This window comes from Numida meleagris, chromosome 25, assembly GCF_002078875.1.
Source record: "Numida meleagris isolate 19003 breed g44 Domestic line chromosome 25, NumMel1.0, whole genome shotgun sequence".
Classification (NCBI taxonomy): Eukaryota; Metazoa; Chordata; class Aves; order Galliformes; family Numididae; genus Numida; species Numida meleagris.
The window spans coordinates 3,102,168-3,125,677 of record NC_034433.1 but is presented as its reverse complement, the minus strand read 5'-3'; the positions used below and the strand labels follow the sequence as shown (position 1 = coordinate 3,125,677).

At 45.4% G+C, this 23,510-nt stretch overlaps 1 protein-coding gene across 3 annotated transcripts in view; it reads left to right on the top strand.

Moving 5' to 3' along the window:
- Positions 1-23,510, top strand: part of PLXNA2 (plexin A2) — a 351,337-nt gene that overhangs the window by 122,132 nt on the left and 205,695 nt on the right. For all 3 annotated transcript variants that reach the window (XM_021377558.1, XM_021377559.1, XM_021377560.1), the window contains one exon: positions 16,558-16,646. The gene's annotated coding sequence lies outside the window, so the exon portion shown is untranslated. The remainder of the gene's footprint in view (positions 1-16,557; positions 16,647-23,510) is intronic.

Below are 23,510 nucleotides of genomic sequence, written 5' to 3'. Positions count from 1 at the left end.
AGAACAAAAGCAAAATGGCCTTTAGAAGTGTGTGAATCTGTTCTGCCACACAATGTACCATTTTCTTCTATTTCATCTCACCCTTCAACAAAGTAGTCAAAAGCTGCTGCTATTTATAAATGTAGTGCACATATATTCAGCGTCAGACTGCAGAGTTTGGTGCAGGCTCCCCTGGGGGACCAAGCACGGAGAAGAGGTTACCCACTGCCTTGTGCATGGTCTCTCACCCAGGGGGGATTGGAGCCGAACAGGAAAGCTGCCTTGGAAACTGTCTTAAGCATAAGCAGATGGCACCAAAATCTAATAACACTTCATGGGTGTGAAATTCATTAACTCCCCTCCTTACTCCCCAAATTAATATTTTTAAGCCAAATATTACAGAATTTCTCGTCTGAGTTTGGGATTCAGGTAGTCTGGCTGCTCTTTAGCCTGCAAAGCAGACCAGTGGCTGCAAAGAGTCCACCTCAGGTAATAGTCTAAGTGCCAGTAACCATTGACAGCTCTTGCAGAGAAAGCCCATGACTGTGGACTCACCAGATCTTTGCAAACAGCTTCTAACTAAGGGAAAAAAAAAAGGCTTTGAAGTTCAAATGCAGTGCGGTTTTTCCCTGGCTCTGTCATTTTCCATGTGTATTAAAAGCAGGTCTGAATGTTTGTCTAAGTTACATCCAAGTATTTTATTCCTGATCATTTCGGTTTTGACATGTGAGTGAATACGAAAGCTAATGCAGTTGCCGTGTGCTAATCCTTTCATAGTAAAGAGGCTTGAGGAGGCTGCTTCACAATTGCAGCTTTGCTCTGTTCACCCAAAAGTAGCTCACAGCTGAAAGCAGAGCAGGCACCTGTTGGCATTTGCTGTCTGCTCGGCAGCATCACCTGTGCACAATTCTGCACAAGCAAATAAACCGCTCTGCACTGGATGGTACCATCTGCCAATTCTTGTTTGGGATAGGACATGCTGCTCTTTGCTGGTCCTAGGAGCCTTGACGGCTGCACTAGTCCATCTCCTTGATTTTAGGGATCTATCATGTTTTCATCCTGCCCCGCAGAGCTTTCACCTCCACCTATCAATGGGGCCAGCGTCTTGCTCAGGTCCCTGCTCTGTCCTGCTCTGCAGGGCCCCTTGGCAGCTACATTCAGAAGAGTTCAGATCTCTGAAGTCCTGATTGTGACAGGGAATTCTTCAGTGCTCCAGTCTTCGCTATCTGTGTGCTGCAACTCGGCTCAGTTAAATCAGAGAGATTAGATACTGTCAGGCATTCAGCATCCGGGTTTGACTGGCAATAACACAGAAAAAAATGAAAGAAAGGAAGGAAGGAAAAGGAAAACTGGCAGAAGCATCTGAGTGATTATTATTGCTTATTGCAGAACAGTTTGTATTAGTCAGAAAACATTTCGTACTGTCTTGCTAATATGGAATCCTTTTTCTCTAAACTTAATAAGCACCGAATATTTCAAGCTAAGGGGAGATCCACAAGTAGTGTTAAAAAAAAAAAGGCAACAGAATGTGATTTATAATACAGGAACACCGTTGATGTGTCTGCCAGGAAAGCCAGCAAAATCCTTGGTGTTTTAGCTTAGCTTCTTTCATCAGAGAAATACGAACAGCAAAGCGGCTGTTGCATGTTTTTAGCTCCTGGTGGGTAACCTCATTCTCGTCGAAGAATGTCCAGGATTTTCTTTCTTTCTACCTGTAACGCTCAGATATTATAAACATCAACAGTGGTTGAAGAGAAATTAGGAAATCCAAGAAAAATTTGCTCTGTTAGGAAGCAGCAAACTTTCCTGTGTTGTTATGACCAAATCCCTGAGTTCTTTCTGCTCCTGAGAGGACAGATTCGTTTGTTGTCTGGGGAGATGTGGGTAGGTAGAAATCTTTGAATAAAGGTGTATTAGATCAATTTATTCACACACCACACTGCCCTTGTTCCCCTGGAGCTCCAGCTGACATTAGCAGGAGTTTTGCATGAATAAGAGTGGAATAAAAGAGTCAGAATTTATCTCCTGCTATTTTATTCTGTGTATTCAGGTGCGAGTGAAAGCATACAGGAGCAAATGGGATTCTCACCGCTGACCTCAAGGTCTTTGGATCTTCTCTTAAAGTGTAAATTTACTGGGTGTCAGTGTAGTCACGATATAAACTGACCGTGCAGCAAATACTGGCGTCTAAAATAGAGGAGAATGGAGGGGGCAGCGCTAGGAGGTTGGAGCACGTCCTTATTGCTGGGTGATCTGACCTGAGCTTGAGCACTATTTCCCCAGTTCTGGCTGTGGACTGAATTTGGGGGCCTGCAGCGTGCTGTCCTTTGGCGTGTGAGAAGAAATGAAGTCCAGGTGTTGGCATTCCACCGCAAGCTCGTTTTATTTTGCAATTAATTTCCAGCGGGGGGGGGCGGGGGGTGGTAATTCCTACTGCACTCATCATGATCAGAAATATCTGGCAGATTAACATCATTTAGCTTTCATCTTCTCTAGGGAGATAAGAGGAAGGATTAAAGAGAAGGAAATTCCTCACTAAGCGCTGTTAAGAGTGCGAGTACAGAGTCTAGAGACGTGAAATCAAATGAGTGAAAACAAAGGGAAAGTTCAGGAGCCCCTTGCCACTGCCTGTGGGATTTACCCTTTATTTACTGCTGACAGTCCATCTGTCAGCTCCTGAGCAATGCTGGAAAGGAGAATATACCTGTCAACAAGTCTGTGAGGCAAAGATGGAGCAGATGTTGGAATTTGCACCACTGAAGCTAGGATTTATCATATCTAGCATAAAGCTGCTAATAGAGGAGAAAATGATCACTCTTTAGTTCGGTGCTTGATCATCTTCTTTTTTCTCTTTCCTTTCTACTTTCCTGAGTGCTCAGCTTCAACAGAAAGGAGTAAGTCAACGAAGGAATTGAATTTCACTGGTATTCAATCAAACCAGAATAATGTGTTTAATATCTGCGCAGAGTAGGGGAGGTGGAAGATTCATGCACTCCGAGGAGGCAAGGGAAGGAGATTCATTAAAGCCAGTGCTTTGGTACACTGCAATATAAATCCAACCTCAAACACGTGAAATACATTAAGGAGAGCTGTGATACAAATCAGGAAGGAGCAAGGAAGTCTCAAGTCAAAGGAAGAACAATATCATTTGCTATTATGTTATTACTTCTATATATTCTGGTACGTGTTCTTAATGGCAGATGTAATGCAAGTGCTAAACATGAAGGTATAGCAAGGAAATACAGGCTGAAATTATGTCAGGAACATCGAGGCTTCACATCTCACCACGCTGATGGTGAGGCTGTGCCATGCTGTCCCATGGCACTGCCCACTTGGCAGCAATTGGAATGCAGCACTGGGCAAGGGACTGCAGGGAGCGATCCAGCTCTGCCGGTGAGGGGTTGGCTAATTACCCCGCTTACTTAGTGTATTCCTTCCCCAGGGCACCCCCCACACATTAACTGGCTTATCTCCACGAGGGACACCTTCTTTAGTGTTGTTATGCCCACTGCACTGCTGGGGAAACTGAGTCAGGGCCCAGTGTTTGCCTGGCAAAGCTGATGTTAGCAGCCAGCCCATCCAGCCCTACGAACAACATCAGTCCTGTCCATCCGATGCGCTGTTCCCCGTGTCCATCTCTATGTGTGCACGAAGAGCAAAGGCTGTGACGTGCTGTGACAAACCAAAACTGGATGTGAAGCTGTGCTCATTTTACGCACTCACACAGCCTCGCTTGCTCTGACTCCCAAAGACACTTGTGCTCGGTATTTCAATGGCAGATGTAACTTGGATTTGCATGAACACTTTGGGAATCCATAACATTTAAGAGTGGATGTCAATGGCATTGAGTGCAGCCATTGGATAATGGCCCCTCACTGCTAGAAAAACTGCATAGAAAGCCAAGGCCTTTGGTTTTTGCTATAAAACAGAAGCTATCGATCCTGTAGCAGCGATCCGCTCCGTGTGCAATATCCCTGTTGCATCAAATGACTGATGTCGTTTTAATCGCTTTGTCTGATAGTGTCTGGTGCAAGAAAAATTATACTCGTGACTTCAGCGTTCCATATGGATTGTGGAGTTCTGAGGGAATTTTGGAAAGAATCTCAGGCTAAACAAGTGCCAGCTGGGAGCCAGGCGCCGGGTACCCCCGTCTGCCACTGAGTGCAGGCACACACACATCACTCCCATGAAGTCAGACTGAGTAGAAGGTATGAGGATATACACTGGTATTTAAAGTAGAATATATTTCCTGTCAGACAGAGATGTGTGTTTATGGGTGAATGTTTGTTTACTGGGGACATTTCCCCAAATTATTATGTATTTCAGGTTGTGGGCAAGTGGCAGGCATTTAAAAGCTATCTATGGGTGTGAGCAGATGTATTAGTCATCATTTCGACTTGCTTTCACAAATTCTATATTTTACAACATAAAATGACGTGCTCGATAGTAAAATTAATATTTGTATCAGCTTTAATCTGTCATTTCAAGACAGTTACTGATTTGCCATATCAATAAGATCAGCATCATTGAAGTTAACAGATTTACATTTCTAACTTAATTATGAGCTTAGTCAATTTTACCCGAAGCCTCACTTGAAAAATAAATACTTCGGATAGCACATCTCACCAGCTGCATCTCTGCAGTGCCCCTGAGAGTCACAGTCTGCTCCAGCACTTAAATTAAAGAAAGGAAAGGAGCTGGCTCCTCTGCCAGTACCTGTTCTGATGGATCCCATCAGAGCTCTGCAGCCCCCCTGCCATGGCACGGCCTTCCTGCCCTCCTGGTTGGCCACAGAACAAAAAATACAGAGGAAGCATTACACCAAATGTGGCACTTAACTCATAGGCGTTCCCACTCAAATGCTGTGTGTGCATGGGAATGATCTCAGTTAACGATTTAGAAGGCCGTGTTAGTTCTTGGACTGTGCTGGGAAAAGGGAAGTGAGAATGATGATTAAAAAAGACAACCATAACAAGTGAACTGTAACTGTAGCATGCTTCTTGATTGGAAGTATTTAGAAGGTGGTGCTGGAACATGGAAATCAATTAACTCAAGAAGAAATCATGTTCTTCACCTCCTTCCATGTTTCCTGGCATCCTGGTAGGCTTAACATCTGGGTGTCCTCAAGACATTTGATGCATTTCATTCATCATACATGACATTTGCATAATGCGAACATCATACTTTATGCAGATGCATCCTTGAATATTTCACAAATTATGATTGCTATTTAAACTTCCCATAAATAAAACCCACAGGGACTTGCCCACTTCTGAATGTGTGAAAATGCAGGGTCCAAAGTGATTCGTTACTTGCACTGGCACACTATAAATTCCCTTTGTATCGCAAGTAAATACACTGTCTTTCATTTTATTTTCTTTCTAAAGCCATTAAAATTCTATTAGCTGTTTGTGAATATTATTTCATGCCATCTGCATTTACTCCTAAGTTGTGATAGCGACAGCTGCAATAATTTGTATGCATTTTCTGTGTACAGTTAGTTATTGAGTAACAGAACCTTCCTCCCGCGTCGCTATAGAAGATATGGCCAAATACAGAGATGGTTTGTTTGTAAATCCAAATCCCCAAAGTATTATTTTATTTATTAGGACAACAGAAGGGAAAATGGAAGATGAGACAAGGGGAAGCGTTTGATGTTACGTGACAAACAGTAATGCTTCTCCTTTTTACTTATTTATTTGCCCCTCAGTTATAGTTTTGGGTTGAAATAAGAGTGGGCACTGTACGCATTTCATTGCCACATCTTCATTGCTTCAGTCTGAAGGCTTCTAATTTATAAAACAGACATTGTTTTAATCAGCTGTCTTCTGAATATTGTCGAGGTGCTGAACAGGAATTCAGTCCAATGAGATTGGATCTCCATGTCAGCACCTGGTGTGAAGTCCCCTCACTTTCAGGTAGCTGAGGACGGAGTCAGTAATTCCAATACAAATTAAATGTCTCCACGTTACAGAGCAATAAAGTTGGATAGCAACAGGTCAGTGTACCGAGCAGGGGCTCTGCTGTGGATGACTGAACATCCAAACTCTGTTTTATTTCATATTCATTTCTGTGAGCTTTCTCAGTGGGAAATGGAGGTCCATGCATCACATCGGGCGGACGTGAGCTTTGCTTTGAGACCTTCCTTAGGAGCCATGTGAAAAATAACTCCAGGGTGAATTTCCTCCAAAGAGAGGTGTTTATGCCCAAAGCTTGCTTAATTTTGTGAGCGCAGAGCTAGACAGGTGCCAAAATATTTCTGTAGTTTGATGCATGTGCTTGAGAAAGCGTGGCCCTCCCTTTTATGCTCATGTAAAGTCTGGCTCACAAATGCACAGGTGATGAATGCTTCAATATTTAACCGTGATTTACCTGTGGTGAGAGAAGGAAAAATTATGCAAATAGGGTCTGAATCAGAGCAGTGAGCCCCTTTATATTCTCCAGAACACGTCAACGTATAATGTTTTATGAATTGCTCACTTTCCTTTGAAAATAAAACACTTTTCTTTTTAGATATTCATGATTATCCCCAACCATAAATTACAGAAGGAGGGTAGTCTGATTAATACAGCCCACAAATGGCACAAATTCGTAGAGGTGGGACCTGTTTTCAGAAGAACCTCCCAAGCTGGGAACTGTCTGGGTGAAGTGGGAGAAACTGAAGCAGCAGAACCTCTCATTGCAGTGCTTCCCACGTGGATGTGCACAGTTAGCTGCAGGCAGGCACTGCCCTGGCCCCATCCCACTGCCCTTTTCTCCAGACCCCAATGTCACCACTGCTCCTGGGACAGGGGCTTCTCAGCAGCGAGGGCTGGGCTAAGGGAAGGAGAGAAAATAATGCTCCATGCGTCTGTTTTCAAACAATGCTATCATCAGGAGAAGAAAAGCTCTTAAAACCCAGCAAAGTCCTTGGAGTGAGAGTCCTATTCACTCGTGGGTAGGTAAAACTGAGCTTTCCAGAGGTGAAAACGCAATGCCATGCAGAATTTCCACTTCTCTCATCTCTGTTGTTTGTTCTCGTCCTCTGTGGCCTCAAAGGGGCTCAAACATCTAAGAAAAACAAATTTCAGTGCGTCACTTTGAATAATCCTGACTGAGTCATCAATTTAAATACCTCGTTCCTATTAGCACTTTTCATCAGCTCTCCTGAAAAGCTTTGATGAGGTTACGGCCAATTTCAACATGAGGACATGAGAGTTTCTGTCACGTGCTGTGACTCAGTGTTCCTCCCTGTGATAAACTGATTGCCTCTACATTGAGCAATAAGAATCACTATTTAAGGATGGGAAAATGAGAGAAACCAGACAAAAATCACAACTTCTGCGATAAAACAGGAAACAAGTCTCCCTAATGTCTTATAATATATTACCAAAAGATCTTTAAGGAATCCATGGAGGTTAAGAAAGCCAAGAGACAGCCTTCCGGAGCTGCATCCTGCAGACTTGTCGGTGACCTGAGGAAGCACTCCATTTTCTTTTGCTTTCTTAAGAGATGTTTTAAGGCAAGAGAGGGCAGCTTTGCATGCTACTCCACAATTCTTGCACTTGGCCAAAAGTTACTCTTGACCTTAGCTCCTATTTAGGAGTTTGAAAGCCTACTATTTGAGCCTCACTTTAATGGCTTTTAAAGGCTATGTACAGATAGAAATCGATGGGGAATCAACACTGCAGATGATAAGTGACTGAAAAAATGGAGTCGCTGATTGCAACCCGGAGACCTCTGGTGCAAAAATAGCTCAGTAGTTCCATTGAGATGAGCCTCAGCAACTCGAATGGCAGACGGAGATGGAGGCTCCCTCAGCATGCGGATGTGCCTACTTGCTGGATTTATCAGTAAAAACACAGTCTAGTTTCCATTTGTTATTCTAATATCATGGGAAGTCCATTTGGGGAAAGAAAACAGCTTTGGCAAGGTAGATTCCCATCTTCATCCCATCCAGTCTGGCAAGATGAAATTATTTTCCGGAGCTGATAGGCCTCTAACAGGCAAGGAAATGTCTATAAATCATGGAAACTGCTGTTCTTTAGCTTATAGGTTCATTAATAGAGTGATGGACCCTGGAAGAGAAATTGCCTTTAGTGTGATTGCCATTAGCAGGTTTGTTGACAATGAGCCTTCTGACCTTACCAGGCAGCGAGGCAGCGTACCGCATGGAGGGGAGCTTGGAGAGTAATTACCACCATGATACATCTTGGTCTGAGCTGGAATTAAAACAAAAAGTCCATTTAGTAGCCTTGAAGGTCACTAGCTTTTGCTGCCTGGGTGTGATGTTTTATAGATAGATTGTCGCTGAAATGAAACTTACAGCATGGTTCTGTTCTTGTCTGTATTAAGAGCGGTAGAGAGGCTGCTGCTTTCTGCTGCTGGCTGTTTGTACGTAGGGTAGATGGGTTTGGAGTCTAAAAGGAAAGTGAGAGAAGGGTTTGGAGTGTGCGTGAGCATGGCAGGAGGGGTCAGGCACTGTAGAGGTGCCTTAAATAATGAGAGATTTTTGATGGCGCGACGTATTTCCCTGCTGTCAAGAGAATAGAATGTGACTGCAAGGTTTGCACCTGTCCAAAGGTGGCAGATGGAAGTCAATAAAATAATCTTGAGAGATGGGGGCTCTTACTCTGAGCTCTCAGAGCTACATGACTTGCTGCAACCTTTTCCCGTTATATCGGCTTTCCTCCCTGTCACAAACTGTTTGCTTCATAAAGCCAAAATTACTGGAAGATGCTGCAGAGAAATGAAAGTCTAATGATGTCCGATTTATTCTCGGTCCTGCTGGCAGTTTAGTCTTCACGACACAGCATATTTTTAATTAGTTTTGAGCTTCCTCTTTGGAAGACCACAGGCTCCAGATGGTAGGTGATGTCATCACCTCTCCTTTATGGGATTTGGGCCTATTTTGCTTATCTTCAGCTCTCCCTTGTTGCAATGCGAGCAGGGTGAAATGGCAAATTGGGAAGAAGGAGTTAACAAGAAGTGAAAACATCCAGCAAAAGAAAGGGCAGCAGGCTCTCAGCTCTCCCAGAGGTCCTGGATTGGGAAGAGAACAGTTTTATAAAACAAAGTAAGCAAACAAGCAACTTAAACGGTTGGGTGTTGCCACACGTCTACCTATCAGCTCAGAGGAGTTCAGAATCAGTGTGAGTTTGAAGCTAGAATCTCATCAATGTAAGAGCCGTAGTGCACTCTGTGTTTTAGCCTGGTTTATCACTGTGAGGTCAATTAGTACCTTTCATTGTGATCCCTTTGAAACTTAAACCCTGAAAGCTAGACTTTTCAAGTTTCCTAGCTTAGTGTTGTGAATGAAGGGGTGAGAAGAACTCTGCAGCACCGCTAGTCCAGGAAGGGGGGAAAGTCAAGCGTTAGAAGCTTTAGATCAGTATCTTTGACAGCGGAAATGAAGTAGAAAAAGATGGAAAAATAATATACTCATATTTATCACTTCTATCTGCTACTTTCTGAAGCACTGAAAATGCTTTCATCTGCCTCGAGCATCCCACTCTGCTAGCTGCACGCAGGGCGAGCGTGTAATCCTTCTGCTGCAGGACCACCGGTGACTGACGGCATCCCTCCGCTCCACCAGCTCTGCCCATAGCACGAATGCTTCAAAGAGACAGGATTAAAGACTGATGCTGCTCCAGGGACAGAGCACGTTGGATGCCTGAGATCCCATCAGCTATGGCTCCAGAGCTGTCGTAAGGTGCTGGATCCCTGCCCGGCTGAAGCTCTGTACGGCTCCATGGGCTTGCTTTGTCCCTGCTATGTTTTCTACCCTTCAGGACAGTCCTTCTGTCCAGGGAAGGCAGTGATACGGTGTCAGGGTGAATACAAGCATGGTGCATTCTGAGCTGGGTGCTCATTAAAGAAATAAGGAGCAAACTATGGGGACAAACTGACACTGCTTTCGCTCCAGCTCTTTCCTGTGTTCACCAGGGATTCCCTGTCCCGCCCAAGGAACATCTAATGCATGAAAAACAAATTTCACATGAACAGAGACTGAAAGAGGAGGAGTCTTTATTGCTAGGGCTTGAGTGTGAGGTCCATTAACTTTAAAACACGGGCTAGCCTTGGAAAACCCTGTGTGTTTTTCATCTGCAGAAGAAGAGAAAGACCTGAATTAACAGGACCACACAAATACATCACTTCCCTGAGTAAGCGCTGTCATCCACTCCCGTGAGCACCCCTTCCAATGGCAGATTCATGGTCCTCAGAGAAATTAAACTCAGTTGTGGGTGGAATCTAATTTCATCCCTTGTCATTAAACATCTGCAGTGTGGATTTGCTGTCCTACCCAGGTGTTACAGGAAGGAATGTACTGCTAAAGAGCAGTTGATCATTCAGGGAGTTCCCTCTGTTTTCCATGAAAAGCGTGAAAACAGGGCTGCTCTTGAGTGCAGGGAGAATATTCCCATTGGTATGTGCTTGGCCACAGCCTTCAGCCCAGGGTTCCTCCTGGGCCAGGCAGCTGTGAGCTTTCATCTATCTCACATGCAAAGCTGCCCAGCAGCAGTGTCCTCCAAGACCAGTGTTCAGCTTCACATGCTGTATCAGTCGGGAGCTGATAACAGCCATCGGGAGCACAGATATCATCTGAAGTGAATCTTTCATTTCCTGGCCAACTTGCCAAGATCAACGATGCGAAGAATATAGTGCTGCTCTCACCGCAAAACAAATATGACTGTCCTCACTGTGCTTTTTTTTTTTTTTACCTCAAGAAGTTTACATTCCAAGGTAAATCTCTTAGCAGCAAAGACAAGATCCCAGGGTTTAGTCCACAGAAATAGTGTCTGGGTCCTGCGTTCTGTGACAGGCCAAGACCCGATGGGATTTGGTGATTTGAACCCATCCCAGCCCAGCACTGGGAGCAGGTGGGATGCTGTGCCATCCTTCCCCAAAACCCCAGCTCCAGGGCTGGCATACAGAGCCTGCTGAGCATCTCTTCAGCTATGATCCAGGCAGACTCTTAAGACCTCTTCCTGCAATGGAGAGATACAGAACCTACTGCGTAACTCATAGGCAGAACGATAACTGGCAGGGAATGATGCTATAGAAGGAGAAATCCATCAACACGCTGTTTTAGGTGAAATTCCTCTTGGCCTATCCTACTATTGGACATCCTGTCAAAACCTGACACCAGAGCATGTTCCCAGCACAGTGCCTTCCATGAAGCAAGTCTGATCTCATTTAATGAGTAAATGACAGTGAATCAGGAACTTCCTGCTGTTCCCAATGCCAACACTTCCTGTAATTTGCATGATAAAATTCTGCTGATTTTAGGTAGCATTTCTCAGGACAGATTATTTGACACCCAGGCTGTATGTTAGGGAATAAATTATTTTGCTGTGTTCCTAACTGATCACAGTCATGAATTCTGATTTGCTGACATTGAGTCCCAAACAAAAGCGCAGAACCTTGTCTAATAGCACTATGAAAAAGAATATTCAGGAAATATTAACAAGTTTCATATGGTAATTTATGTAAATATAAACCGTAACATGGTTGAGAAGATTCAGTTGAACCTATAGAAAGAGTCTGAAAGCCAAGGTTTTCATGATAGAACATAAATTGATATTTAGTCTTTACAACCCAATGTTGTGCATCCTTGCACAGAACAAAGAAGGGAAAACCAGAAGCTTCTCTAAAAACCAAAAGCATTTCCCATTTTTTTGTGTTCAGGATCTTCAATGGTGCGGTTTTCTGGAATTATAAACAGACTTTTTCAAGTTGCATCTGCACAGAAGAAACCTTGCAGCTCATTAAGCGCCGGGCTCGTGCTCTCCATGCCACATGTCAGGGCTGTTGCACGGCATGGCAGGAACAGGGCTGAGTTCCCTGAGTTCAGTGGGATGGAGGCGAGTCAGGAGATGAGGCAGCTCCTTCCTGGCCCCGTCTCTTTCACTCCTGCCGTGCCAGATCTGCCAGTCAGCTGTCCAAACCCCGCTGGGCACATAAGATCTTGATGATCTGCTGATGCAGAACGCAGTGAAGACACTGGGCTTCATTTGGTTCTGGATGACTTCATTAAGGTCATTTCCAACCTTAGCAGAGCCGCCTCTTCCATCTCCCGTCTGAGTTTTGCGAGGACCGTGTATTTTAATTAAAGACATTTAATTAGTCTGCCCATAATCTGTCAAAGCTCTCATGCTGAGGCATAATTAATGTATTGAGCCTCTACCTTGCAGCTTCCATTATATGTATGTTTCCAAAACAAATCTGCACTTGTGTCTGAAAGGACATTATAATAACAGTTCTGAGCACTTCTTGTTACTAGAATAACAGTATTGTGCATTTATCAAGTGTCATTCCCCTGAGGCTGTCCAAAGGGCATCAGTACGGTGTGTGTGTACTCAGCACCTTCCAAGACTGAGCCTCAAGCACACAATCAATATTTATAAATTACACTTCAACCTTAAAGCTGTGTGGAACTTTCTGGGAGGGGGTGAGGCTCTATTTGGTTTCCAGTGGAAGCAAAATAAACACTGAAGGCCTGAGACTGAGTTATACCGAGAGCCAAATTTTCCATGCTTCAAATCAAAGTCTGACTCTTCTGAGCAGCTCTGCTTCCATTTTGGAACCAAAATAAGTGTTTAGATTGTCAGAATTGCTTGGCACATTGTGTCTGACGCTTGACCAAAAATGTACTTCCAGCTCTAGGTGATCGTTGGCCATTGGAACTGCCCGCTCTTCCCGCAACTGAACCAGGGAGATATACTTTACCACTGCAGAACGAGGGCAATAATTCAGAGAAAAGGGGCACAGGACCTTCGTGATAAAAATAGCACGCTGTCCTCCTGAGATACTGGCTCATTACTGGCTGTGGAAAAAAGGCCATTTACTGAGGCATAAACACCCTTCACATCCTCCTTTTTCCTGGCTGCTCTCCCACTGAAATACTGATCCAGGGCAGCACGTGTGCAGTGCACAGGGCTGAGGAGACCGCAGCCCGGGGGGATGTGGAGAAGGCGAAATGGAAAACGTATTTCAGCAGGGAGATTTCTAAGCGAGAGAAATACTTTGAACACTGAATGGAAGAAGTGATATTTTGACCAACCCTAGTCCTTAAATTCAGATTGGATCAAACAGATCCCTCGGGTTTTTTTCTCTTTTTAAGCCATTTTGCAGGCCCCTCCATGGCACACGAACCATCGCTGCGATTTCCCTTTGTCTCCACTCCTGCCTTTCCCAGTGCCTAAAGAACATACTTCACATTAAGGGGAATATTCACAATGCAGAGTTCAAGCGGTGGAACAGCCCTGCTGCCATACCCGGGCTGGCTTTGTGTGCTCAGGACACATTACAGACAGTCATTCTGCAGCTCTCATGCCTTGGCCCCACGTACATCAACTCTGCTCCCACCCCACGCCTCCCACCCCACGGCCGACCCATTCCTCATCCACCTTCCCACAGCACCGCCAGTTATTATGTGTGGACTAAAAATGGAGACCCAGCGACTTGAGTGTTGTTGTGAGTTCAGCCGGGTTCTTTATTATTATTAATGATGAAATACTGGGGCTGGGCTGCTAATGAGTCTAAGCTCCCTCCTGTGTGTTTATTTTTCTTCCCCCTTCAAACTGTCATTTCAGAGTAAATTACTTCTCCCTGCATCTTTGTCAGGCAACGCTGTACCGCTACCTCCCCCCATCTCACCCTCTGCTCTAATTTCAGGCTTATTCAGTTTCTCTCAATGCAGTTTACTAAGCAAAGTACAGCATATCCTCCCATCTGTCTTACTTAAGTGGCACGATGCGCCTCAACAGCAGATAGAGACATCATTTTTATTACGCTGAGTTCTGGTTCTTGTTTTTTTTTCTCTGAATTATTTACTAAGCCATTACCAGAAAAGGGGGGAGAGGTATGGGGGTTAGAGGAGGGAAAAAAAAAAAAAAAAAGCATTTTTAAAGGGGCAGGAGGGGGGCGGTGGGGGAAGCAAACAATTTTTCAAGCATCACTCAAAAACTGCTGTGATTTTCTCGCCTTTGTTCCATCTCGTGCTAAACATGTTTGTGTCAGGCAAACAACCCACGTTAGATGGAATTTCACACCATCCGAGGCATCAGTGTCTCCAGCCTTAATGTGTATTATGTTCAAACATGCAACGTAATCCATCAAAAACCCCTGCAGACCTCGCGCTTTCCTCCAGATTTATCCGCGTGCAGCCTCCCTCCCTCTCGGCGCTCACGTAGCCAGCCTTCTGTCTGCGGGTTTTGGTATTTATTTGGAAACAGCCGAGCAGATTCGCAGTCAGTGTGCGCTGTCGCAGCTCCGCTGGCTCCGTGCCCGCGGATTTATCCCGGCAGAGGGGACTCGCTGGCTGCTGGCTGCAGGCTGCGGGATTAACTCGGGGTTGAACTCGGGCTCTGTTCCGAACGCAGCCAAACTGCCCAACCTGCTCACATCAGAGCTTCTCCAAGCAGCTGCAAACGGGTCAGGAAGCCGCGCTGCCACCGCCTGCCCGCAGCCCAGACTCGTGCAGAAAAACATTGCGTTGCCAGGAGGATGGTATTTCGAGATGGAGCCTGAGGTTTGGTGCAGTGAGCACAGCGGTGCCCTGGAGGAGCCTGTCCCAAGGGCTGCTGTGCCCGACCCTCCGCGGGAGCGGAGCTTTTCCCTCCGTTGCAGAAGTGAATGTGCACAGATGCAGAAGCAATAAAATCAAAACCGGCCCAACAGGCAGGAAGAGCTATACTGGATTCGAAACTAGAGAAAAGCAGTTATCCCTCCGAAAAGAATGCTAAACTAAGAGCCATTAGATTAACGGGGAGATATTTACATCAGTTCAGGAAAAAGGTGAACTACTGAGATACAATTCACGGAGCAGCACTGTAGTGACAAACACACCTGTCCCTGCTGATAAGGCTCTGCTCTCACGGCGATCTCCAGTGAATTCTGAACATTCAGAGGGGGTCTGTCTGGGGTTTCTGATAGAAACAGTAGGAAATACTGTGGCGTGTTCAAGTCTGCTTTTCATTGGAGACCTCGTGTGTCCCTCCAGGCTTGTTTGCTTTCAGCCCTGTCCCCCACCGCTGTTCCTGTTTTCCACGGTGCATGTCTCCATCTATCACCAAGCAGTGCTCACCGCCTTGGTGTGTAAGCACGGTGATTCCACCCGTCACAAAACAAGCCCAGCAACATTGGAAGCAGAACAGAAATTTTGAGTTTGTGATCATAAAGTGTTTAGAAATGCAGGGAAGAACAACTCCCCTCTCGCCTAGTCCAAACCAAAGCTGCCAAATAACTGATAACTGCTGCAGAGAACGGTGCCATGTTGCACCCCTCTCCCAGATGTAGTAATACTGATGACCATTAAGCTGTCTGCTTTGCACGCCGATGCTATGCACCAGGCTTAGTACCCAGCACGGTTTTGGAACCTCTTGGTGCGCAGGGTGGTGCAATGACATTGGCATGACCCCAGCGGAGCAGCAGAAGTGTTTGCACACTGAAACCATCCAAACTCAGCTGCGCTTCCCATAGGAAGCCATGCATCCCACCCCTCGCGTGGTGCATAGGTGCACGCTCATGTGCTCAGTTGCTCTCCAGACACCAGCAGCAGTTTGCATAAGCCTCCATCCATCTCTCGGCACGGCTGCTGGGTGCTGTGATGGGGAGGGAGCAGACCGGCGTCGGGGAGGAGTGGTTTGTTGGCCCTGCTGCGGTGTGAAGGAGCCCTGTGCTCGCAGCCCAGCTGTCTCCTCCCATCCTTTCCTTACATCCTGGCAGCAGTTCCATCGTGCCTATGCCACGCTCCGTGCGAGGAGCTGCGCTCAGCCCGTGGCTGCAGGGATTGCACGGGGCTGGGACCTGTGCTACGCTGTAGTCTTCGAGCTCAAAAACTTCCAATTCCAAATTTTAATGTGCGTAATTTAGGAAAATATGGTCCGTTCCATCTGCTTTGCATTAATTTGAGTGACTATTTAAAAACACAGGTTGAAATATTACAGCTCCTAATAATTTCTCCGCATGACTAGCTCCTAATGGATGGAGAGGAAATTATGAATAAGGCTTTTTATCAATTTTCACAGGCACGCTTTGCCATAATCCTTTCATTTCTTAGGAACTGTGTTTGTTTATCGTCATTTTATTTGTTTAATAATTTCCCTCTTTTTCTTAATCTTTGTGGTAATTACTTCACGTTCTACAAATATTTGAACGAATTTCATTCCTTGTAAACATTATTATGTCCAATGTTTTTAAGAGCTGTGCCTCTCCCAGTGAGTTTCAGCCCATCGTAAGGCTGGTGGCCCACCGATGCTGTTGTTGCAGGCCCAGCTGACATCCCAGCCCCACAATAACAGATAATTCTCTCTAATTTCCCCCCCAAGTGCATTGTTTCCCCTTGACCGGCATTGATAGACCAACTGGCCATTAGACCATAGACCCATCTTGGCCACATCCTCTGAACTCTACTGATAATGATGATGCCATTCGAAGTCGTGTCTGTATATAGCTCTGGTTAGCATCACGGGTTTTCCAAAAAACCAAAAAACCTCGCTGATAATAATAATGAAGAAAAATGGCATGGGAGCAGTGACTCGGGCATGAGTTGTAAGCTTCCCTAATTTACTGCTTGTTTGTTTTTCCAAACTGCAGGTGCTTAAAGTTACTGTTCCCAATTAATCGTGACAATTTGTACGATTTATGGAATCCTCATGGTAATTGCTGCGGAGCCATGCCTGCAGGTGGGTCCAAATTGCTGCAGTTGAGCTGTTATGGAACGGGGTCACTGAGGGTGAAGCTGGAGGGATATTTCTCGTGGGGTGGGTGAGCTGAGCAACCCAGCCTGGGAAAAGCTGTTCTCGTAGAGCAGGTCCTGAGGTGACCGCTGGCTCTGGAAAGCAGTGGGAAGAGGGTCACCTGCAGTGACCTTGCTGGGCTGGAGCCTTTGTGCGCTCCGTGTTTGTGGCTGAAGGTCTTTGATTTACTTCAGATAGATGCCTGCAGGAGGTCTGCGATTCTACTTCCCTGACCTTCCCAGGAGTTTTGTCTGCCTTGCAGAAAGGAGCTGAGAAGTGCTATAGCTTTTACCGTAGGCTGCACTCAGACGTCTGCGTGAAACACAATAATGTAGAACCTGAAACAGATCGGAGGGACATTACCTCTCCAGGTGGCAGAAGGTGGTTAAACGCTGCGTGTGTGCTTCCAAAGGGCTCTCTCTTCTCCAGCTGATGCTGTTGACCCGTGGCTAATAGAAAAAGGAGGAGTGCCAGTGTCCCCCCCCCCCCAGGCTGTGTGCTGTGCCCGCTGTGTGCTGTGCCCCCAGGCCTGGGGATCTCAGCCCACTGCTGAGGATGTCTGCCCACGGATTGATCGCCCCATAAACTGCTCTGCCCCCATCGGAGGGGTTCCTGGGCTGTTTCAGTGCTGCCTCAGGGAAGCATCCATCAATATTGCCGGAGCAATGGCATTGCGTGGGTGACAAAGACGTTCAGAGATCATGATGCTGTATTAAATGCAACTGTCTGCTGTAATATATCATCGGTCTGACTTTGAAAAGTTGGCTCTACATGGATAGATAGGAAGGAGAAAAGAGCCTGGAACACAAAGGCGGTTGGGTTAATCAGCAGATCTGGGAGATGTCGTTCTGCTGGAAGTAAGGATTACCCCTCAGTAGGACGGGCTCACCTCGCCTTTAGGGGTAAGGAAACACACTGCATCTGTGCAATGTTACACATGTCCACAAAAACTGGGGCTCTCTCTCGATGTATTTAAACCTTCGCAGTGTCGTGCAATGAAGGTCCTCTCCCTGGAGGAGAGCTCCTGCCCAAAGCTCTCCAGAGCAGTGCTGGAGAGCACTTCTATGTAGGCACTGAGAAATTCTCGTATTCTCTTCTTTTTTTTTTTTGCCTTTTATTTTGCCACTGCATTAGAAAATGCGTGGCTATGCAAATATTTCACAAGCAGTTTGGGATCTCTCAGGATGAATGATGCTTTGTAAAATATGATTATCTTTTGTAATACATCACCTACTTGTACTGCAGCATAATTTTCAACTTCCCTCGGTTTCTATGTAGAGGAAAATAAGCGGAATACTGAGTAGGGAAAGATAAGTTTCATTAGCGGCAACTTTGACACTGCATATATATCTTACATTGCTGCTCTAAAGATGAAATCAATAGCTGCGTTTACATGAGGGCTCCGACATTTCTGAAAAATCCCACATACAATTTTTATTTAAGATGAATGCTTCTGAGAATTGGAAAGCTACTGTTTGCATGAATGATCTTCCAGATTTGCTACATATTACTCATAAGTCTGGAAAGAAAAAAAAAAAAAAGTTGTTTAACTCCTCTTCTACAAAAACATGGGCATTAGATTAGCGAGGGAAGGCAAACATAACAGATGAAAGCTATTAGAGCTGGCTTCGGCTGTGCTGATTTCATCCTTTGAATATTTCCAGTCTACTAACGTAGAGAATCCATCTGTTTCTGACCTTAACCTTTTCACAATGCTTATTATATTTGGGTGGGGAGAAGGAGAATATTCAAAAAAATAATAATATCAAGGGAAGAAACGAGGTATGTTATGCACATTTAGTAAACTGTGAACTCCATGCGCTTTTTAGATGACTTGATCCCATTTTGAGGCAACGGTGCTTTAACAAGGTGCATACAATCCCGTGACAAGAAGCTCTGAGATGATTTGCAGTCAACCAGAATTTGTTACCGCAGTGCCCCGTGCCTGAAACCTGATCAGGAAATTCATTAGGGGCGGCTGATGTGAAAGAAAGTAAAACTTGTGACTCTCCAAAGTCTGATGGATGAATGTGGTGGATGAGACATCCTCCAGAGCAGAGCTTCTGGGCTCCATTTCCTGACGGAGGAATGGTCTTGTGGGTGCAGAATGAGGGGCACTAAAGCATCAGACCTGGCCGTAGCTTGGGGCAAGGAAGGCTCTTATCAAAGCTGTGGGTCCTTGAGCATCTGTCTCCCAAAAATGTGTGAGGTCATTTAAAGCGTCCATGCAGAATGGTACCAAGTGATAGTGGTAAGACTGAGTGCCAGCGCAAGGTCGAGGCAAGGGAAGTCTGTAGCATAATTCGTTTTCAGGTGCATTTAGAGCTAGGCAGCCATTTAATCTCCTCCTCCCTGTAGAGGAGGCAGTGACACGGCCAATGAAGCAGAAGACCAGGTTAGAGAAGTTGGTTTCTGGTTACAGATGTGTGCTCTGCGGAGATGATGTAGGGGCAGCTTCGGATCTGCTGACCCAGCTGCATTAGGAGTAACCTCTTTTTGTTAAGGCCACGCTGTCAGGTTCTTGTTTCATATGTTTCTGTTGCTTGAAACGACTCGTTTTAGCACTTGCATAAATACTGTAGCGGCTATCAAAGACCTTGAGGCCTTTATTTGTATATATACTATTGCCAGTAAATGTCATCATTTCTCACACTGTGCGGATGCTGAAGTATGTGATATTCCCATCTTTTTTTCCGAAGGCAGGGTAAGAAAAAGATGACAAAACGCAACTAAAGGAAAGCTCTGCCAAGTTTGTGCTTGTTGCTTCCCGAATGCTTGCAGATAAAAATCATCTGAATTGAGGACGTTAATTTTCAAACTCCTATTTTGGAGCAGGGGAGGGAGGAGGAAAACACAGCTGCTCTTCCCTTACCCTGAGAGCTACTAAGCCCAGCAGCCAACAGAGACTTTGTGCCTGCGCAGAAAACACCGTATTTCACAAAATTTAACATCCAATTTTAGTGCCGACTTAAGATGAAATAGTTCCACTTGATGGCTTTTCTTAAGGGGAAGAAAAAGAGGGCAGGCACAGAAGCTATCCCAAAGTACCTGCTCAGATCAAGTGGCCTAGTATTAGCACGGTAAACATAACCGTGTAGGATTCATGGTGCTTCTCTGAGGCTCCCTGCCCTGTGCCAAGGGCTTTGGGTGGAGGGGTGGCTTCTAAAGCAGTGAAAACCTGCAGCCACAAAGGGCTGCAAGAAGGAAGCACTAAGTGCAGCAAAGCACTGCATGGCTGTGGGATGTGCTCCAGCGAGGGATGAGGGCTGGGACTGCTGGTGCTGACTTTGTTCAGCTCCAATGCTTGCGACTGGAAAATGCGAATTGGCCTCGCAAGGATCCATGTAAGGGAAGGCTACTTGCCTGACTAATGGTCTGTGATGCCCACCAAAAATATATTTGTCATCCAGGTCATTTATTGCACTTATGCGGGTCATTTCTCAATTACAGAGAACAGGAGATCCATCTTGTTGGGATAAGTGTAGAGGAAAAGCTTGGGGAGGAGTATGTCCTGCTCAGGGAAGGCGCAGCACGTAGGTTTGTTGTGTATTCGTACCGCAAAATGATGGATGCCGATCTAAGTGGTGGTGGTGGAGTTTTTATACACGTTTCTCAGTGTCTCAGAGACTAAGAGTAGACTGTCATGGGTGATGATAGGGAAATATTGTCTGTGTAACTGCAGTTCCTTGTGCTCCAGCCCGCTATTAGGCTCATTTAGCCCAAGTCAGTTGAGGCCCTTGCTCCCTTTCTTTAACTGCATCTGCCGAATTAAATTCCATACACTGACAGTGATGCTTTCAAAAGCTCCGAATCAATTCTTCAATCACTCCACATTCTTAGCTGTGATTAAAAACATGTGTCCCCTAATTAAGCTAACGAGAAATTGTTAATTGGCACAAAGCCCCCCTCTGATTATGCTTGTTAATGTCACTTTGACAGGAGAAGGAATATAAATGAAGGGCAGACGGTGTTACCAGAATTCCGAATTGGACTTGGGATGAAGGCTTTGTGTGCACGGCCGTGCCCATCAATCTGGGGACAAGGAGGGAGGAGGACAGGGGCTGCCCTTGGCTGGGGAAGGTCAGCAGAGCTGCACAGGGGAATGCTGAGCGTGGTCCCTCCCAGTGCTTCTCATCACGACATCACATCCAACTGTCAGCCCTCCTCCTGCTTTGCTCTACCAGCAGCCACAGCTCGCCTGCTGCGGGCTGGTGCTCGTGCACGCTGGGTCACCACGGCTCCACAGAAGGTTTTTTGCATGATGAAAGAGGAACAACCACAAATCCTTTTGAGTTCCATCAGGTATAAGCTAGTCCATGTCCCTCCCCTAATGCTTCTGGTACGAACGAGAGGAAGTGCATGCCCACGTACATGTGCAAAAGGTAAACTTCAAAAGCACGAGTCTCGAAAGGCAGATGGAACAGCTGGGGGCTGTGTCCCCGTTTTCCCAGCTGCTGGTCATACCACAGAGGAACCTTAGAGGCAATGTTCTTTCCTCTACTCCCCTGGTCCGGACTGGGCAGCAGCAGTGGGCAGCTGCTTGCCTCTGGCTGGGTGCACTTGGTTTTAAATGATACATTCCTTCATACAAAGATCTGCAGTCCCATTTTCCTAATTCTTGTCGGATCCCGGAGGGACGTTCTAAGAGTTAATCGTGATGTTTGGATGCAGCACTTGTCTTCTCTTGGTGGCTGAAGGAATCCCAGTCCTGGCACAGTGCTCACTGCCATATGCAGCCGCGACAGGGATATTTTCCTTCATCATTTTTCTTCTCTGTGTGTTCATTCGAAGTATTCCTGTTCCAAGCTCATGTTCTGTCCAACACAGTACCCAGGCTGTAGCAGCAGTAGTTGCCTCTGCTAAATGAATGTTTGCTAATAATGCCTTCCCGTCTGGATGCTCATCATATTTGCTAAGCTTATTTGTCATTTCTTCCGTCCCATTTCCATTATAACATAAATAACAGACGGATTGGAACCCACACTGTCCTGCAAATTGGCAGTTGCTATTTTGACCGCGCTGCCTTTTATTGAGATATAATAAAGTATGTTCTTCTAAGACTCTACCCCACGATGGATAAAGCCCAAATGACACTGTGTGGAGAGTGTGCCTATGGTAGTGAAATGTAAGCATGTCACATCTTAGTCTGGTCTATCAAGCTGCAGTGAGAAGAGGAAGAGGTGAAACAAAGTGAAAGCATGCTGCTTTTATCATTTGCTTGAATCCTGCTACTTCAGGTTGAAGTCTCCCTAAGAAAATCTATCACTTTCATGCCAGATGCAATCACCTATTTCTTTCCATGGCTGGATGCACAAACTTCAAAAGTCACCACTGACTGTACTCTCAGATCTTTTGACGGATGCAAGGTACCATTTTGATTACTTCTGCACAGCTGAGCAGGGCACCAATCCTGAGACACCGAAAGGAGAGTGGTTTGAGTAAACATAGGATTAATTCACAAGCGCCAGGGATATTTTTAGCATTGGTGCTCTTTCTTATCCTAAGTATATGGAATATTGCATATACTGCCATACAGAAAATACAATAATTTGCATGTTTTCCTGTGTGTCTGATTGCCTGGATTGCGTGAGTGTGTCTGTGGTTATGAGATGTATGGACCTGGGGGAGAGGCATGGTTGGGCCATGAGAAGTTGTTTATTGCAGCTCTGTTCCCTCACTTGTGACCACTTGTTTCAGAAATTCTTAAGGTCAGAACTGCAGCCTTTCCTTCTGGTTCATATTGTTATGTGATTGCCACAGCTGATAGAAGGAAACATTGACAGAGCAGGTGTGCGAGGTGAGAGGAGCACGATACCTTTACTCTGCAATGAATCGAGAAGGAAATTGGACTGTGAAACTGCCTCTCTTAGCTGTGAGAGATCCAGTGAATGCTGATTTCTACAGGGAATGGGGAAAAAAATAATGTTTCGGATAGTTTTAATGCGTTACACAAACTACAACTCCGAAAAATACAGATCTGAAAGACTCCATCCCTGTTAGACCCGCTAAGTACACCCAGATGGAAATGTATCTCAAACCCCACACAACTGACAGATTTGTCATAAAATCTAGTCTGCTCTGTCTAAGTTGATAAGGATGCCACTCTCTGTATCACGCAAGGAGAGGTGTCTCGGAGACAGAGAAAAGCTCATATTTCTGTTCACTGAGGTGTTGCTGACACAATTTAGCATGCAGTATCCAGCTCGTTTAGAATTCAGTGCCAACTTCATCCACATCATAAAGTGAATCCTGTTTTACAATTCCCTTGAACATTCTCTAAATGATGGCATCTGAAAACAAGCGGCACAGCTTATATGTTGGAATTGTACTTTTGAAATTAATTCTTAGCACTATAATGCGGGATATCAGTCAGGCGTGTACAGATAGAGGGACTGCAGTGGCTGGGAGCTGGAAATGGATCCTTTCAGCATGAGGTGCTGCTGCCTTGAGCCAAGACACTGTGCCTGTGCTGCTCAATCTGTGCCCTTTTCATTTCTGAGCTCCTGAGTCTACGGGGTGAATGGGGATGCGAGCACATGTAGAAATGTGCATGCAACGGAAGGGAAATTTGGAAAGGGTACATGGAGTTCCTAATAGTGTTCCCATAAGCAAACAAGCAGTCATTTCCTTCTCTTATTGTGGATTTCTGTTGACCCATCTTTGGGTGCCTGACTTGCTCTGCTAGCGCTAATCTATCCCTCATTATCTTATTTCCAGTGCTCCTGTGTCTTTGCCATGCGATCTTAACCTAAACAAGAGATGCACACATGTATGTGGAGATTTACAGCTCGTCCCATTTGTAAATCAATT